The following is a 15,491-nucleotide window of genomic DNA, read 5'->3' as shown; positions in this document are numbered from 1 at the left end:
TATAAAAATCAAAATTGGGTAATAGAGGGGAGAGAATGGTGGTAGGAGGAGATATATTAATTTCATCTTCATTCATATGTGGAACCGATAGGTTTCCTAAAACAATAGAAAATTAACTTTGTTTTTTTTACTATATACTTCAAAAATTCATAAATAAAAATGTTAAGCATAATCACTTAAAAAGCAAAAAAAAATTGTGGTTAAAAACTAGGCTTTAAAGTCAGACTCTCTGGCTTTGAATGCCAGCTCACTTGCTGGCTCTGATATCTTGAGCAAATTCATGGAACTTTCTAATCCTTAGTTTTCTCATCTGTAAAGTGAGAGTATAATAGTACCTACTTCATAAGGTTGTGAGGAGTAAATGAGTCTAACATACTTAGCAGTAAATGCTCAATAAATGTTATCTATTATTATTGCCATTTCTTATTTTCTTCACTAACCATATATTAGGTTTGTACAGAACACCAGTTGAAATAAATTCTGAGCCCAGGGTATATTCAATGGACAGAAATGCCACACTGGCATGCCTCAGAATAGTGAAAACGAAACAGCATTACTGTTAACATGCAGATTAGAAATTTTGAGAAATTTACAATATCAACAGAATCAGATGACCCGTCATCAATCTGGTAGGAGGCAGAATTTAATCTTTTGCAGACCCTTATCATGATTTTGTAACATCTGAGTGGAACTCATATTTCTATTTAACTAATATATTTCTTTACTATTTACCTCATATTTTAATTATTTCAACGGTAACCAACAATTTACCATTACAATTTAACATCTACTCACTTTAAAAAACTTAATTTCATACAATGCAATTAAATCCATGGAATCCTTTTTGGTGTTCCAATTAAACTTTTTAAACATATTATTAAATATGTGACTATAAAAAAATTGGTCCCCCTAAAGTCATTTGGAGTACAACCTAATGGTTCACATAACACACTTTGGGAAGTTCTGTTTTTCATTCACTTAATAAATATCTTTGAGTGCCTACTGTGTAATAGGCACTTTAGCAGGCAACGGAAGTATAGCAGTAAATTCAACCTACAAAAATTCCTGCCCACGTGGAGCTTACATTCTGCCAGGAGGGACAGACAACAAACAAAATGAAGAAAGACGTTGTATTTATTGCACGTGAGATGGTGATTTGCATTATGGAGAAAAATCCAGCAGCGTAAGGAGAGAGATGGTGCTGGGGGAACGACACGTGGGTGGATTGTAATTTTAAATAGAGTGGTCAAGAAAGCTTCATCAAGAAGTTTCTGTCTGAGAAAAGTCCTGAAGGACATGAGTGAATAAGCCCAGTGCCAATTTGGGGAAGAGACTTCCAGGCTGACGGAAGAGCAAGTTCAAAGGCCCTGAGGTGGAAGCATGCCTGGCATGTCCAAGAAACAACAGGGAGGTCAGCGTCTGGAGTGTGGAGGGCGAAAGGGGAGAGCGATGGATGAGGGGGGTCAGAAGGGGAAGCAGATGTGGCCGATCAGGCGGGACCTGCTGCTACTACTTATGCTATGACTGTTGCTGCTCCTGCTAATTCTTCTGCTAATTTAGGCTATAAGGGAGAGTGAGAGAACCAGGGTAAGGAGACATAAAATTCACAAATAAGTTTGTGCTTAGAGCCTAATTCTTAAATTTTTGCGTATGAGTCTTGTGGTCCTTGCAAACCAAAAACCCTGCATGCCACTTAAAAATCCACTGCACCAAATCCACCACCTAAAAATAGGTGATACATCAATGATGAATAGTAAAACAAATGAGAGAAAATTTACTGGCTGCCAATGCAGGCCCATCACTCTACCAGGTTCTGTGCAGAATATAAAAGAAATAAGACTTGGTCCCTGACTTCAAGGAATCCGTAGTCTTGTTGGAATAAAGAAGCTTACAGACAGACAGGAGATTCTCTGAGCACCGCCAACTGTGAAGTTCTGCGTTGCTGGCTCCGTGCAGGTGGTAGGAGGGAATGGGGACTCTAAAAAGGATGGTGAGGGGAGTTTCCTGGACAAGGCGGGCCTTGAGTGGCACCTTGAAAAGTGAATAGGCACTGGGAGGGAATTCCAAGCAAGAATCAACAAACAAACAAAAAAGCATAGCCAGAGCAATGAGCTTGAGCCTGGTGCGGAGCGGGAGATGAACTTACACAGTTAGGTTAGGGAGGCCCTTGAAAGCTCAATAGAGGAGCTTCAAAAGTAAAAGATTAATTTACTTTTCCTTACGAGGGCAAGTAATAAAGCTTACTGGTATTTTGTGAAGCTGGGTGGAGAAGGGACTCGCCAGAAGTCTGCCCGGACATGCGCAGTAGAGATTCACTTGAAGAGCTGCCGTGGGGAGCATCGTGCTGAAAGGAGCTCCCTGAATGCTTTACACTTGCCCCAAATTCCATTTCCTCTCTGAGGACAGTTAGAAAACCTCCCTTATCAGACCCCTGTCTCTAGCTGCAACAACCTGACCGAAGCCAGTTCTCTGAAAGCATTTTAAACAAGTTACAAGATTAGAGATCCCAGAAATGGCAGGGATAAAGGCTGTATCCGTCCTGTGTCAGCAGATGGAGGGGAATTCAGAGAACAGAAAGATAAGAACATCTGCTGTTGAAGGCAGGGAGCTGGTGGTGGGTGGTGGCGCAGAAATAGGCCTGCCCCACACCCTTCCCCTTGAACCCGGAGTCCTGCTCCAAGCAGAAACCTCTCACTGGCTGCTGCAGGTTAATTCCTTCTGCAGCTCCTGCAGCCCAGCGAATCCCTTGATTTTCCCCTTAGACACAGGGGTCTGACTTCCCACCTCCGTGCCTCTCGCAGCCCAGATGTGGGACACCACCGCTTCAGCTTCCCATCTGCTCATAGGTCTGATCTTTAACTTTTCAAGCAAAATCAGCCAGAAGAGCAATGATAACTACTGAAGTGGAGGTCTCAAGGTTACCTCAGCTGCTGCTCCCTGATCCACAGGTCTCAGGTCCGCTTCGTAAGTAGTTGTCTGAGACAAAAGGGTGTCCAAAGCATCATTAGCGGAAATGCAGCTCTCAGCCCCGCCCCAGCCCTCCTGAGTCAAACGTTCATTTTACCAAGATCCTCCAGCAGATGACTCGGATGTGTCTGAAGGTTGAGAAGCCTTGGTCGAGTTCCCTCATTGGGAATCAGGGCTTCTGGAAGAGGCTTCTCAGATGGCAGCTTGAGAAGTAGATGGGTTGGCTCTGCCGTTTGGTTTGGGGAGCCTAGCCCCCAGACTTCTTTCTGCGGTGTCTCTCCCCTCCCTCTCTTGAGCCTATGAACATTGGCTGAGTGCTTGCTGTGTGCTACGTGCCAGGCTAGGCTCTGGGACACAAGCATGAAAGGACAAGCCCTGGCCCTTTGGCAGCTGATGATCCACTGGAAACAAAGCATGCAAATTCCAAGGTAGGACACAGGGGGTCACCTGTGTCCTGATAGGTGAGTCAGTACTGTCCCAGTAGCCCCCTCTCTCCGGGAATCCCCTGGCAAGCTCAGGTCTTCCTACACTGACTCTGAAATCCCTTCTTCCCCCTTATAGATCTGCGTGCCCACCTCCTTGGATGCTAGACTTTCTCTCTGATCATAACTGATCATAGCTGCTCTTCAGTTTTCCTGTTAGCAAAGTCCCTTTCTTCCCACATCGTCTTGCCATTTTGCCTCTGCTAATTCAGAAACCTGCCCCTTTGCTCCAACTTCAATATGATTGGCCTGATCCGGGCCCTTCATCTTTATCGAGAATGATTCATTACCTTTGTCACTGGGCTGCCTGTCCTGTGCCTTGTCTCTGTCAAACCCATTCTTTACAGCAGACAGCGATCTTTCTGATACACAGGATTGAGTGCTCATGAAACCCGTCAAAGGCTCCCTGGGCAGGATACGTTCTGAAGTCCTTAACAAGCATACAGCATCTTTCATGACCTGCCTTCTGACTGTCTGCCCTCAGCTCCCAGGGCTCTTTGTCTTATATTTCAGCTACAACCATTGCCCTGACATCTTGCTTTTTTCATGCACTCACACTCATCCTTCTGCTTAGAGTGATGTTCTTTCCTCCGTCACCAGCTAGATGCCTGGCCACATTGCCATCCTCAGTTTACCTTTCCTCTTCTACAGGGTTTCCAGTCCCAGCTGCACATTAGAGTCACCTAGGGAGCTTTCAAAAAATGCCAAAGCCCAGGCCGCTCTCCCAGGGAATCTGATTTGCTTGATGTGGGGACTGATGTCTGGGCATCGGTATTTTTAAACAATTGCCTAAATCAGTGCTTCTCAAACTTGATGGGGCACTCAAATCCCCTGGGCACCTTGTTAAAATGCAGATTCTGATTCAGTAGTTCTCAGGGGACCTAGGGTTCTGCATTCCTAAGCAGCTCCGAGGTGATACCAATGCTGCTGGTCCACAGACTGTGCTTCGAGTATGGAGGGTCTGGACTGGATGATTCTACAGTGCTCCCAGGCTGGAAGCCCCTCTTCGATCAGAGGCCTCCCAGTCACTGACCTCTCTTGGCTGCCTGCCCTCGTGTGTACTGCCTTCTGATTTTCTGACATTTCTTATCATAGTAAGACTTCCTCTGATTTTCAATGCAACCATTGGCAATAAAAATGCAATGAGCTGCTTCATGACGGAGAAAATTTCATATGCCTTTTTGCTAAGCAAACATTTTGGCAAAAGGATATAGTTTCTGTTTAGAATGCTTACTAGTAGATTGGTAAGACGTCAAAGAAAGACATTTTCCATAGACGCGAAGGAAGGATGGTTTTCTTACCTAAGAAACAACTTACTGTCCCATTTGAACTATGCGAAGGGAACAGCATGAACAGGTATAAAAAGAAACTGAAGAATTTACAGTAATAATGATAGTAATAATGGTAATAGCTAACACTTATTAAGCAATTCTTATCAAGGTACTGTTCTAAACACTTTATACGTAATAACGCTATTAATCCTAAAATTATCCTATGAATTAGTTTCTATTTATTATCCCCATTTTACAGGCCAGGAAATAGAGACACAGACGTTAAATATTCAGCTATGTGAACTAGCACGTTGCTTGACTGAGACGAGTGAGTTAATAGTAAAAGTATTTAAAAGAGTTAGAATCACCCAGAGATTAGAGACATTATTTAACATCCGTGAAAGGAGATCGCTGAAGTCTTCCCGGAAAATGCCTTTTCCCCGGCATGTGTAGTCTGCACACTTCCAGTGGTGTCAGTGAATGTCAAATCGGCGAGGAACAGTTTTTGGGACACGGGACTCATGAATTTGAATGCGGTGTGAAAATCCTGGGAGCAAAGAAAAAAAGGCTTACTCTCTCGCTTCAAGCAGATTTACCAGGAAGAGATGTCATCTTTTGCTGAACCTTCACGGCATTCTTATTTTAAGACACTTCAACCAGGCTAGTTCGTGGCAAAAAATTCTCCCAAAAGAAGATTTTCAAGACCACTTTTATATTAAGTGTTTGGATTTAATATTTGCATTTAATGCTTAGTAGATATCTAAAAAAGCAAATACCAGTAGCCGCACAGAGAAACTATGGTATTTCTAGGATATAAAGAGCTTTCCAGGAATGAAAACTTTTTATACAAGTACATCTATAGGAGACATGCATTCCACTTATGATGGCCCGACAACTCTCCTTAAGATTTTGGGCAAGGGGCCGGCCCAGTGGCGCAGCGGTTAAGTGCATATCTTCTGCTTCTCGGTGGCCTGGGGTTCGCATCCGGGTGCAGACATGGCACTGCTTGGCAAAAGCCATGCTGTGGCAGGCATCCCACGTATAAAGTAGAGGAAGATGGGCATGGAGGAGGTTAGCTCAGGGCTAGTCTTCCTCAGCAAAAAGAAGATTGGCAGTAGTTAGCTCAGGGCTAATCTTCCTCAAAAAAAAAAAAAAAAAAAAAAGAAGATTGTTGGGTGAAACCCAAGAAGGTTGTGAGCAGGTTTGTGCACTGGTGGATTCCTCAACAGTTTCAGTGCCTGTTCCTTCAAGTGCCAGGATTGGATTTATTCATCTTTTTTTTTTTTTTTTGGTATAGAAGATTAGCTAACATCTGTGTGAGTCTTCCTCTATTTTTTTTTGTATGTGGGATGCCTCCACAGTGTGTCTGGTGAGTGGAGTAGGTCTGTTCCTGGGATCCGAACCCACGAACCCGGGCTGCCAAAGCAGAGCTCGTGAAACTTTAACCACTTGGCCATGGGACCGGTCCCTGGATTTATTCATCTTTTTATCCAGCACCTGGCACAGTACTCAATATACTTATTGAACCAAACCAGTATCAACAGCAAATGTGTATCGAGTGCTTTCTCTGATGTAGGCACCGTGCTAAGAGCTTTTGCAGGGATTACCTCATTAAAGACTCTCCATGAAGCTATGTGTATGCACACAAACCCACCCCTCTGATGGCAGAGCCACCCTCTGAGGCACTACATGTCAGTGCTTCTCCATCTGTGGAGTGAGCTTGCACTGCCTCGAGGCCATGTGTCCTTCCAGCTACTAGGCTGTGTACAATACCCATACCTGACTCCTCTCAACAGACTTCTCCCTCTTCCTGAGCCATTTGAGGGGTTTCTCTAATACATATAGCTCATGAGCTGGGTGGAAAAGCTACTGACACACCCTGCGCCCAAGAAATCAAGACTCCATTTCACCCATGTTTGGAGCCTCTCTGAATCCTAAATCAGACGTATTTTTCCCATTTGAAGTTTTAAAGAATTAATAAGTTAACAATTACATTCCAAGATTCTCTCTGAATCCTAATTTGGACATTTTTTTCAACTACAAATTTTAAAGAATGACTACTAAAGTTTTATATTCAGACTCCATATTTAATTAGAAACTATCTTAAATGTGGTCCATCTCTTTAATTTTCAAACAGCCTTATGATTTAGGTGTTTTCTCCCTTTCACAGGTGAGAAAACAGGCACACAACTCGTAGGTGATTGAGGAGCCTGAACCCAGGACATCCCACTGCAACGTCGTGGCCCTTCTCCTGGCCCCACAGTCCGTATGTATTCACAACAGTGTGTGGCAATTCCCTTGTTTTCAGATTCTTCAGTTTCACGTGATTCTTATGACCCCCTCGTGAGTAGCAGCCCAGGTATTGTTAGCCTGCTTTCTGGTCAACAACGCTGAGCCTCAGAGACTTGAGATAGTCAGGTTACTCAGAGGGGGAGCCAGACAAATACTTGGAATTTACAGAAATGATGGCAGACACGAGAAGACAAAGGTCATTTTCTCTCTAGAGTCTTCCAACTAAGGCCTTCAGACTGTTGTGCAAACCTGAGCTGTGCTATTTACTTTTGCCAAGGTGGATCTGAGATTGGGCGAAAGATCATGAGCAAAAGTGGGAGACAGCAACATACCACTTCTCCTACCTTACCAGACCTTGCTGTCCACCTCTGCTCTGTCCGCATCTCCACATTTTACAGATGAGAAAACTGAGGCCCAGACAGCGGAACTGACCTGTCTGTGTAAGAAGGGAAGCACTGCCTTCAGGTTTGCACAAACTTGGGGTGGGCTTGTTCGTATGATCCATCAAGTCATGCCAGGGGTTGGAAGGCCCCACCTACTTTTATTCTGATGGATTCTGCCCTCTGCCTCTCAAACATCTCCTTCATCAAGCCTCTCCTTTCTAGAACTTACGTTGGCTCTCAGGAAGCTTAATTTCCTCTTTGACTATCCATCTGCCCATCCCACCCATCCATCTGTTGTGTCACGCTCCTTCCCAGAGATCCAGGCACACACACAGATGCTCAGAGGGTAAGTGGTTCAGCCCCGCCTCTCTCTGTCCATATGTTGTATCTCAATGACTTCAGGGTGAGCTGCCTACCCTCTTCTCTCTGTCTACCTGCATCTCCCCCATCCTTGAAGACCTGGCTTAGCTCAAGTCCCAACTTTCCCATGTAGCCTTTCCAGGCTGACTAGCTTCCACCCATGTCCCTCTCCTTTGAATGTGGCACTCAACTTAGCACTTAAATACCTACATGTTTAAGATGAATAATAATAACTGGTAGCATGTTTTGAGCATTTACTCTCTTCCCAGGCTCTCTTCTAAGTGCTTTTCATTTATTGACTTGTTCAGTTCTGATAGCAACTGTATGAGATAGAGACCAATCTTACCACTTTGTTACAGATTTGGAAACTGAGGCACAGAGGTATTCGTTACTTGCCCAAAGTATCACAGCCCCAGAGAGTCTGGCTCTAGGACTGACACTGAACCATTACACTAAACCACTCTCTTTAAAGGGTAAACTCCTTGCAGCCAAAGGCTGTGTTTTCTCCTTTCCTCTCCTGGATCTGTCGCTTAAACTCTCTGAGCCAAAGATTCCTTGTGTTTGTTCACTGGAGATCATGACGCCATCCTTGGAGATGAGGTGTGAGGATGAAGTGCTGTCATCCCTAGGCTAGCACGGTGCCTGGCACATGGCAGATAATCAAATATTTGCTGGACAAGACTTAGGGGTTCTCTGGACACCTCACTTCTCGCTGCTGTGTTGTTAAGAAAAACAGCTGTTTTTGGACGGAAAAGCAAATCTCTAAATTGTGTGTCATTTACATCAATTAGCATAGTGAGTATAAACAGATTTATTTCAAAGAAAAAAATGTGGAAAAGTGAAAGCCACCTGTGGTGATCAATACTCAAAGTCCAACTCACCTGAAACACATCATAGCTTTAAAACGGCATTCATCTAATCTGTATTGGGAGGTACAGCAGAAGGCTCATGCCAGAGAGGCAGTCTGTAGTCTCATGGAGGTAGAGGGACCCACAAACTTGGTCTTTATTTCAGGTGATTTAGCTAAAAACAACCTATCAGCACAATTATATAGCCTAATTCATAATAGATACGTTTTTGGATGCTCACTGTTCCCGTACCCTCCTTTTTGAAACTGCTTCCCCCCACCAACAGCCTCAGTTGAAGGAGGGGCGGGATCCAGGCGGCCATATTTGCATCTGGTGCCCTCCCCTCCCCTCCCTTGATTGGACCGGTGGTGGACACCTGACCAAAGTCCAGCCAACCCACTGGCTGGCCAGCACCCAATCACATTCTCTCTTTTGAGAATTTGAAACAGGAGACACAGAGCACGAAGCAGTGCTGAAAGGCCTAGTAGACATGGGCTTGTGGATATAACGCAGAGGAATCCTTCAAAGGGAAATCGAGAAGAGAGAGAACAGCTGGGAAAGAAGGCATAGCTTCTCAGAGGTGGAACCAGCTCTGTTTCCGGTGAGGGAAATTCTGTGTATCCTACAGCACACTCCTTTTTGCTTGAGTGGATTTCTGTTCCTCGAAATCCGTTTATTCCTGAGAGAGTGGTTTTAATCAGTTGATTCCGTCTGGTTGTGAGAGTATATCAGCTTATACTCAGCATGTTAATTGATGTAAATGGAACACAGCGTAAAGTTTTTTATTTTGTTTTGGCCAAAGCGAAGTTGTGTTTCCCTTGACAAGATAGTGTGACGTCTCCAGAGTAGAATCCCCAATTCTTGTTCAGCAAATATTTGAGCCACATGCCAGAGGGAATCTTATGGTTGGACACATCAGCACTACCTCCAGACAGCGTTTCACCAGCCTTTTCTACATAAATCCTGATATGGAGGATAATAGTTGTGATTGTAGATATGTGGTTAACAGTTAGGATTATCTAGCTTCTGGAGGATACATATTGCTTGCTCCTCTGTCTTCCTGCTCTGGCTGCAAATATTGAGTTCACTGCTCCTTGGCACCTCTGCCACTGGAGAGAGGAAAGAACGGAAGAGATGGAGGGAAAAAATTAAAACTAGAGAGTCTTGCTCCATACTTTGAGTTCTATTCCAGGTTTGGTGGAGGACAAGGTTTATAGGCTGACCGAAGGGATGTTTAATTAGGAAGCCTTCACCTCCGAATCCTCACCATGTCTCCATCAGGTTCCTTAGATTCTGCGGAGGCAGCAGAATGTGGTGGGAAGCATCTTGCACTTGAGGCATGTGTCCTTTCCAATGCTGGCTTTGCTGGCTGGGGCATTTGGGCAAAGGCTGCTTCCCATCTCTGGCCTCTGTTTCCCCATCTGTAAAAAGAGTGTTAGTCATGCCAGTTCTGTCTAGCTCACAGGGTGGGTGTAGGAGCAAATGAGAAGATAAATGGAAAGAGATTTCTAAGTCATAAGGAATAAAGAATGTGTGTGTGGGGCCAGCCTGGTGGCATAGTGGTTAAGTTCATGTGCTCTGCTTCAGTGGCCTGGGGTTCACTGGTTCAGATCCTGGGTGCGAACCTACACACCGCTCATCAAGCCATGCTGAGGTGGCATCCTGCATAGAAGGACTAGAAGGATGTACAACTAGGATATACAACTATGTACTGGGGAGAATGTGTGTGGGATCATTGGCAAGGCCACAGGGGAGAAATGGCTGTGTCCAGGTAGCACAAATCCCAACCTGCCCTGACTTGCAGCCACTCTAGGAGTCCTGGCATCTGATCAACCCTTCCCCCATCCCTCAAACTCAACCCACTGACTTTCTCAGGCGTCTTTCCCTCTAAATCCTCCTCTTCTGTAGCTCTCTGCTGGGGGGACAGAAATGCTGCCTGTCCGGGCTATGGGACATAGAAACCAGCCTTCACTTTGGCATACTTAGTAAAGCGTTTCTCCCTGTTGAGGATTCTTGATCCAGGGTAGATCTGTTTCATATGTCTGTCAGTCCAAGTAAGTCATTGAACTTTCTCCTCCCACAGTTGTGTTCAGAAGGAGGTGAAAAGGCAGCATCATCAAAGGGCTGGAAGTTTCCTTGAGTGCATCATCCCACCGGTGCTGCCCGCCAAGACCTCCCCCACAGTGATTCTGCCTTACTTGGTCTGGGGTGTGGCCTGGACATCAGTGCTTTCCGAAAGTGCCTGGAGATTCTAACGCACTTCCGGGGTTGACAACTTACTGATCTTGTCTAAACCTTCAATTCACAGACGAGGAGTTGAGGATCTGATTTCCCTCAAACTACAGTCCTTCATTTAAATTCCTGTTGGTCTCCCCCTGGAGATTTTGCCAACATCTAAATCTCAAACATTCTGAGATGAGAAATTGTTCCTCTCCTACCAGCTTACACTCTTAATGTCATTGCCATCATTTTTCTCAGCACCTTCCTGGATACCTCAGGCTTCTTTAATATCCCCCTTACCCCCAAGGTGAAGTCTGGAGTTAGGAGGACATTTCTTTTGCTATGTTTCTTGCTTCAGCCCATTCCTCTCTGTTTCCACTGCCCTCAGGCTAGCTCATGTCTTATTAGCATACATCTGTTTTCACCTCAAACACCAGGCGTGACAGGGGATGGGCGTCAACTCCTCAGCCTGGCCTTGAAGTGCTCCTGCTCTCTGGTTTTGTCTACCTTTCTGCCAGCTCAGCAGAACTGGACCCTCCGCTTTCTGGACATCTTTTGTATGATACCATCCTGCTCTGGGTTTGGCTCTTGATCTTCCACTCCCGTTTCTGCCTGTTGAACCTCACTTATCCTTCAAAGTCCAACTGGGGTGCGCCGCCTCACTCAGTCTTTGGGGATCTCCTCTTGCCAAAGGGCTTGCTTTCTCTCTGGATTCCTGTAGCACTTTATATGTGCTTGACTTTGGGAACTTAGCAGATACTGAGTTTCACACAGAGACTTTGGTCTCCACGGGGATCAGGGCCCTGTTCTGAACATCTTTCTGCCTCCCTACTGGTACCCAGCACAGCCTTCTTTGCGGTAGTGGGGGTGTAGTAAATATTTGTTGCGTGAATGACTGCAAGATTGAAATACAAACAGTTAAGCGGCTTTTGCACAATCATCCAGCTTGTTTGACAGGTGAGTTGAAAGAGGATCCACATCTCTGACATCTGCACTTTCTACCATCTTGAGAAGCCCGTTTTGCTTAAAGATAATTCTCAAATGGCCCACTTAAAAAAAGTAGTTGTCTCATTCAGGACACTTGTTTGCTAATTTAGGAAAAAAAAACAAGTAAGAAAAAGCTGAACAATTTGGGAGAGGAAAAAGCAATCTTGTTGAGTAGCTCAACCAAAACAACCAGAAAACCAAATATTAAGATTTGTGGAGTTACATTTCCTGTCATTCCTGGGAGGGTCTGGGACAGCTGGGGATGGGAGGAGGAAGGGACAAGAACAAGCTGCTTCCAGAAGATTAAGTGCCCCAGGCTTTGTATAGGCATCCACTCTACCTGGCCGCTCTGTGCATGCTGGACCCTTTTGACCATGCACGATAGGTGTGGTGCAGCCCGGGTTAGCAAGGGTTAGGGCAGTCTCTCCCCATTATCACCTCGGTAAACTTCTGAATGCTGAAGCTTTGCTAGCAGACTGTGTTAGGTTTAATCTCTCCTAAATTCCACACATTTCATTTAAGCTGCACAATTAGTTGCCTAAGGGGTAATTGAAAATGCAGCATGAAATGTGTGCGCAGGCTGATAGACCTGAGTTCCTCATTTCTGGTGAACTCTGTGAACTTAGCACTCATTAATGGCATTCCCTCTGATGGCCAGCATTTGGTTCAGGCCAGTGAGTGAGCGCCAAGTGTGTGCTTTTTAGAATCGTAACTGACGTCTTGATCCCTGTCTCTCTCTCCTTTCCCTCTCTCTCTTCTCTCTCTGTCTCATGCACCCGCGTGCGCGCGTGCGCGCACACACACACACTCACACTTCTATTCCTGGCATAGTGGATTTCTCGAACTATTTACTATCTTAAGACATCGACTCCTTTGAAATGAAGCCTAGAAAAGCAGTTACTTTGTGCTGACGGGTGGAGAGTGTGGGGACGCGTTCATCCCGCACCCCTGGCTTCCCATGAGGTGCCTGCCTGCTGCCCCCAGAGTTGCCTCATGAATGATGGGGAAGCGCAAGGCCCCTGGCCCGTTTCTTCAGCTCCGTGATGGTGAGGCGTGAGGGTTCTGGCCATGCTCCCTGCCCCACAGGTTAGCATTTAACCACCACTCAGGGCGTTATATTCATGCAACCTCTTTCCTCTGGTCAAAGTGGGAAAATAAATCCTCATTGTCTCTATTTTCTTAGAAGAAAAATCTTGCATCTGTGAGGTCTGGTGCCTAAGGTGACCCTGGAGCCAAAGAGCCACGTCTGTCTGCCTTTCTGCAGAGAGGGCCTGTGAGTCTCTGCTGGGGGGAGGGGTGCCAATAAACTCATGGGAAGTGGCTCATGAAGGATTGCACCAATTGCTCATTCCTAACTGACTTGTGTAGGATTGTAAAATATTGGATGCTTATCAAAACACACAGGCGAAGTGTGTGATGTGTGGCTAAAGAGGTGGGGTGATGGAGTAGAAAGAGCTTTGGGCGGAAGGTTGGGGGCCTGAATTCTGCCCCCTGCCCTGTCACCAAGTGCGTCTGGTCTTTTAGTAGGTTGCTCACGGTCTCTGGGCCTCACTTTCCCCATCTCCGAGATGATCTTTTGGGGCCCTTCCAGCTGTGGGAGACTGTGATGTTTAAGGAGGCTCTGATGCCTGATCTCCAGTGCTCAGAAACTGTGGAATCAAGCAGCACAGCATGGACTTGCAAGGCCCAGAAGCAGAGCCATGGAGCAAATATTAATAAAACCCAGTTAGGTCTCTGTGCCGCCTAGATGGTCAGTATCGGCTCAACTGCCCTTCATTAATCTGTTGCCTAATTTAGTTGAATTCTATCCCTTCTTTGCTAACTGACTGCACTCAGGATTGGTCTTTGTAGATTTATAGATTTTTTTCTTCTTCCCCTGTGGGCTTAAGTGTCTATAGCATTTGAAGTCTATGCTCGGTTGTAATCGGGAAACAGTGATTAAATTAACAGCTCTTTCCAACAAGGATAAGCTTAATAGAAGTAATAGATAAAATGTCTAATTAAACAAGTGTATCACTGTCTACTTTGAGTCCAAATAAATTTTCCTCTTAACTTGAGTGGGCTAAGAGGTTAACAGAAAACAGGAGGCGAGCCCACCCCTGTGCGCTCACTGAGAACCACGGCATCTGGGTCTGAGAAGGTGTGGTCGGGGGAGATGATTCCATCCAGCTCATTTCCATCCAGTGCAATGGTTCTAAAGGACGCAGGCCCAGCATGGCTCGTGCTCGGCAGCCCCGCCCCCAGTACGGAATGAGGAGTATTCGTTTCCTGTGAATGACGATGACTCACAAACACAGAACTGAAGAACGAGCCGGGAAGCGTGGAGGGAGGTTTGTCCCTGTCTGCGGGTGATGATGGGGCTGTGAGGACGGTGGGATTTGGACTTGGCCACGTTTTGCATTATTTTGGAGGAAGGAAAAACTCACCCCTAATATTTCTCCTCCTCCCACCTCCAGACAACTAACATTTATTTAACTTTTCTTTGTGGTCTACATTAAAAAAAAAAATTCAATCATGCAAAATACACATAACATAACATTTATCGTCTTAGTCATTTTTAGGTGTACAATTCAATAGCATTAAGTCCATTCACACCGTTTTGCTTCTGCCCCCACCATCCATCCACAGAACTCTTTTCATCTGGTAAAACTGAAACTCTGTATCCAGTAAACACAAACTCCCCATTCCCCCTCCCCCAGCCCCTGACAGCCGCCATTTTACTTTCTGTCCCTATGAACTTGACTATTCTAAGTACCTCATGTGAGTGGAATCATATGGGTATTTGTATTTTTTGTGTCGATTATTTCACTCAGCATAGTGTTCTCAAGGTTCACCCATGTTGTAGCGTGTGTCAGAATTTCCTTCCTTTTTAAGGCCAAATAATATTCCACTGATGGCATACCCCAGATTTTGTTTGTCTTTTCATTTGTTGATAGACACTTGGGTTGCTTTCACCTTTTGGCTGTTGCAAATAATGCTGCAATGAATATGGATGTACAGATATCTCTATGAGTCCCTGCTTTTAATTCTTTTGAGTATATACCCAGAAGTGGAATTGCTGGATCATATGGTAATTCTATTTTTAATTTTTTGAGGAACTGCCATACCATTTTCATAATGGCTGCACTGTTTTACATTCCCACCAATAGCCCACAGGGATTCCAGTTTCTACACATCCTCACCACACTTGTTATTTTCTTTCTGTCTGTCTGTCTTTCTTTTTTTGAGGAAGATTAGCCCTGAGCTAACATCTGCTGCCAATTTTCCTCTTTCTGCTGAGGAAGACTGGCCCTGAGCTAACATCCATGCCCATCTTCCTCTACTTTATATGTGGGATGCCTGCCACAGCATGGCTTGCCAAGCGGTGCATAGGTCCACACCCAGGATCTGAACCTGTGCCACTGAGGCAGAACGTGTGAACTTAACTGCTGCACCACTGGGCTGGCTCCTCTTTTCTTTCTTCCTTCCTTTCTTTCTTCCTTCCTCTTTGTTTCTTTTTCTTTCTCTCTCTCTCTCTCTCTTTCCCTCCTTCTCTCCTTCTCCCTCTCTCCCTCCCTCCCTTCTTTCTTTCCTTCCTTTCACAGTAGTCATCCTAAGGGGTATGAGGTGGTATCTCATTGTGGCTTTGATTTGCATTTCCCTAATGGTTAGTGATGTTGAGCCTCTTTCCCTGTGTCTTGT

The sequence above is a fragment of the Equus quagga genome, chromosome 9 (assembly GCF_021613505.1).
Source record: "Equus quagga isolate Etosha38 chromosome 9, UCLA_HA_Equagga_1.0, whole genome shotgun sequence".
In the NCBI taxonomy this organism is placed as follows: domain Eukaryota; kingdom Metazoa; phylum Chordata; class Mammalia; order Perissodactyla; family Equidae; genus Equus; species Equus quagga.
This window is presented reverse-complemented; position numbering follows the sequence as displayed.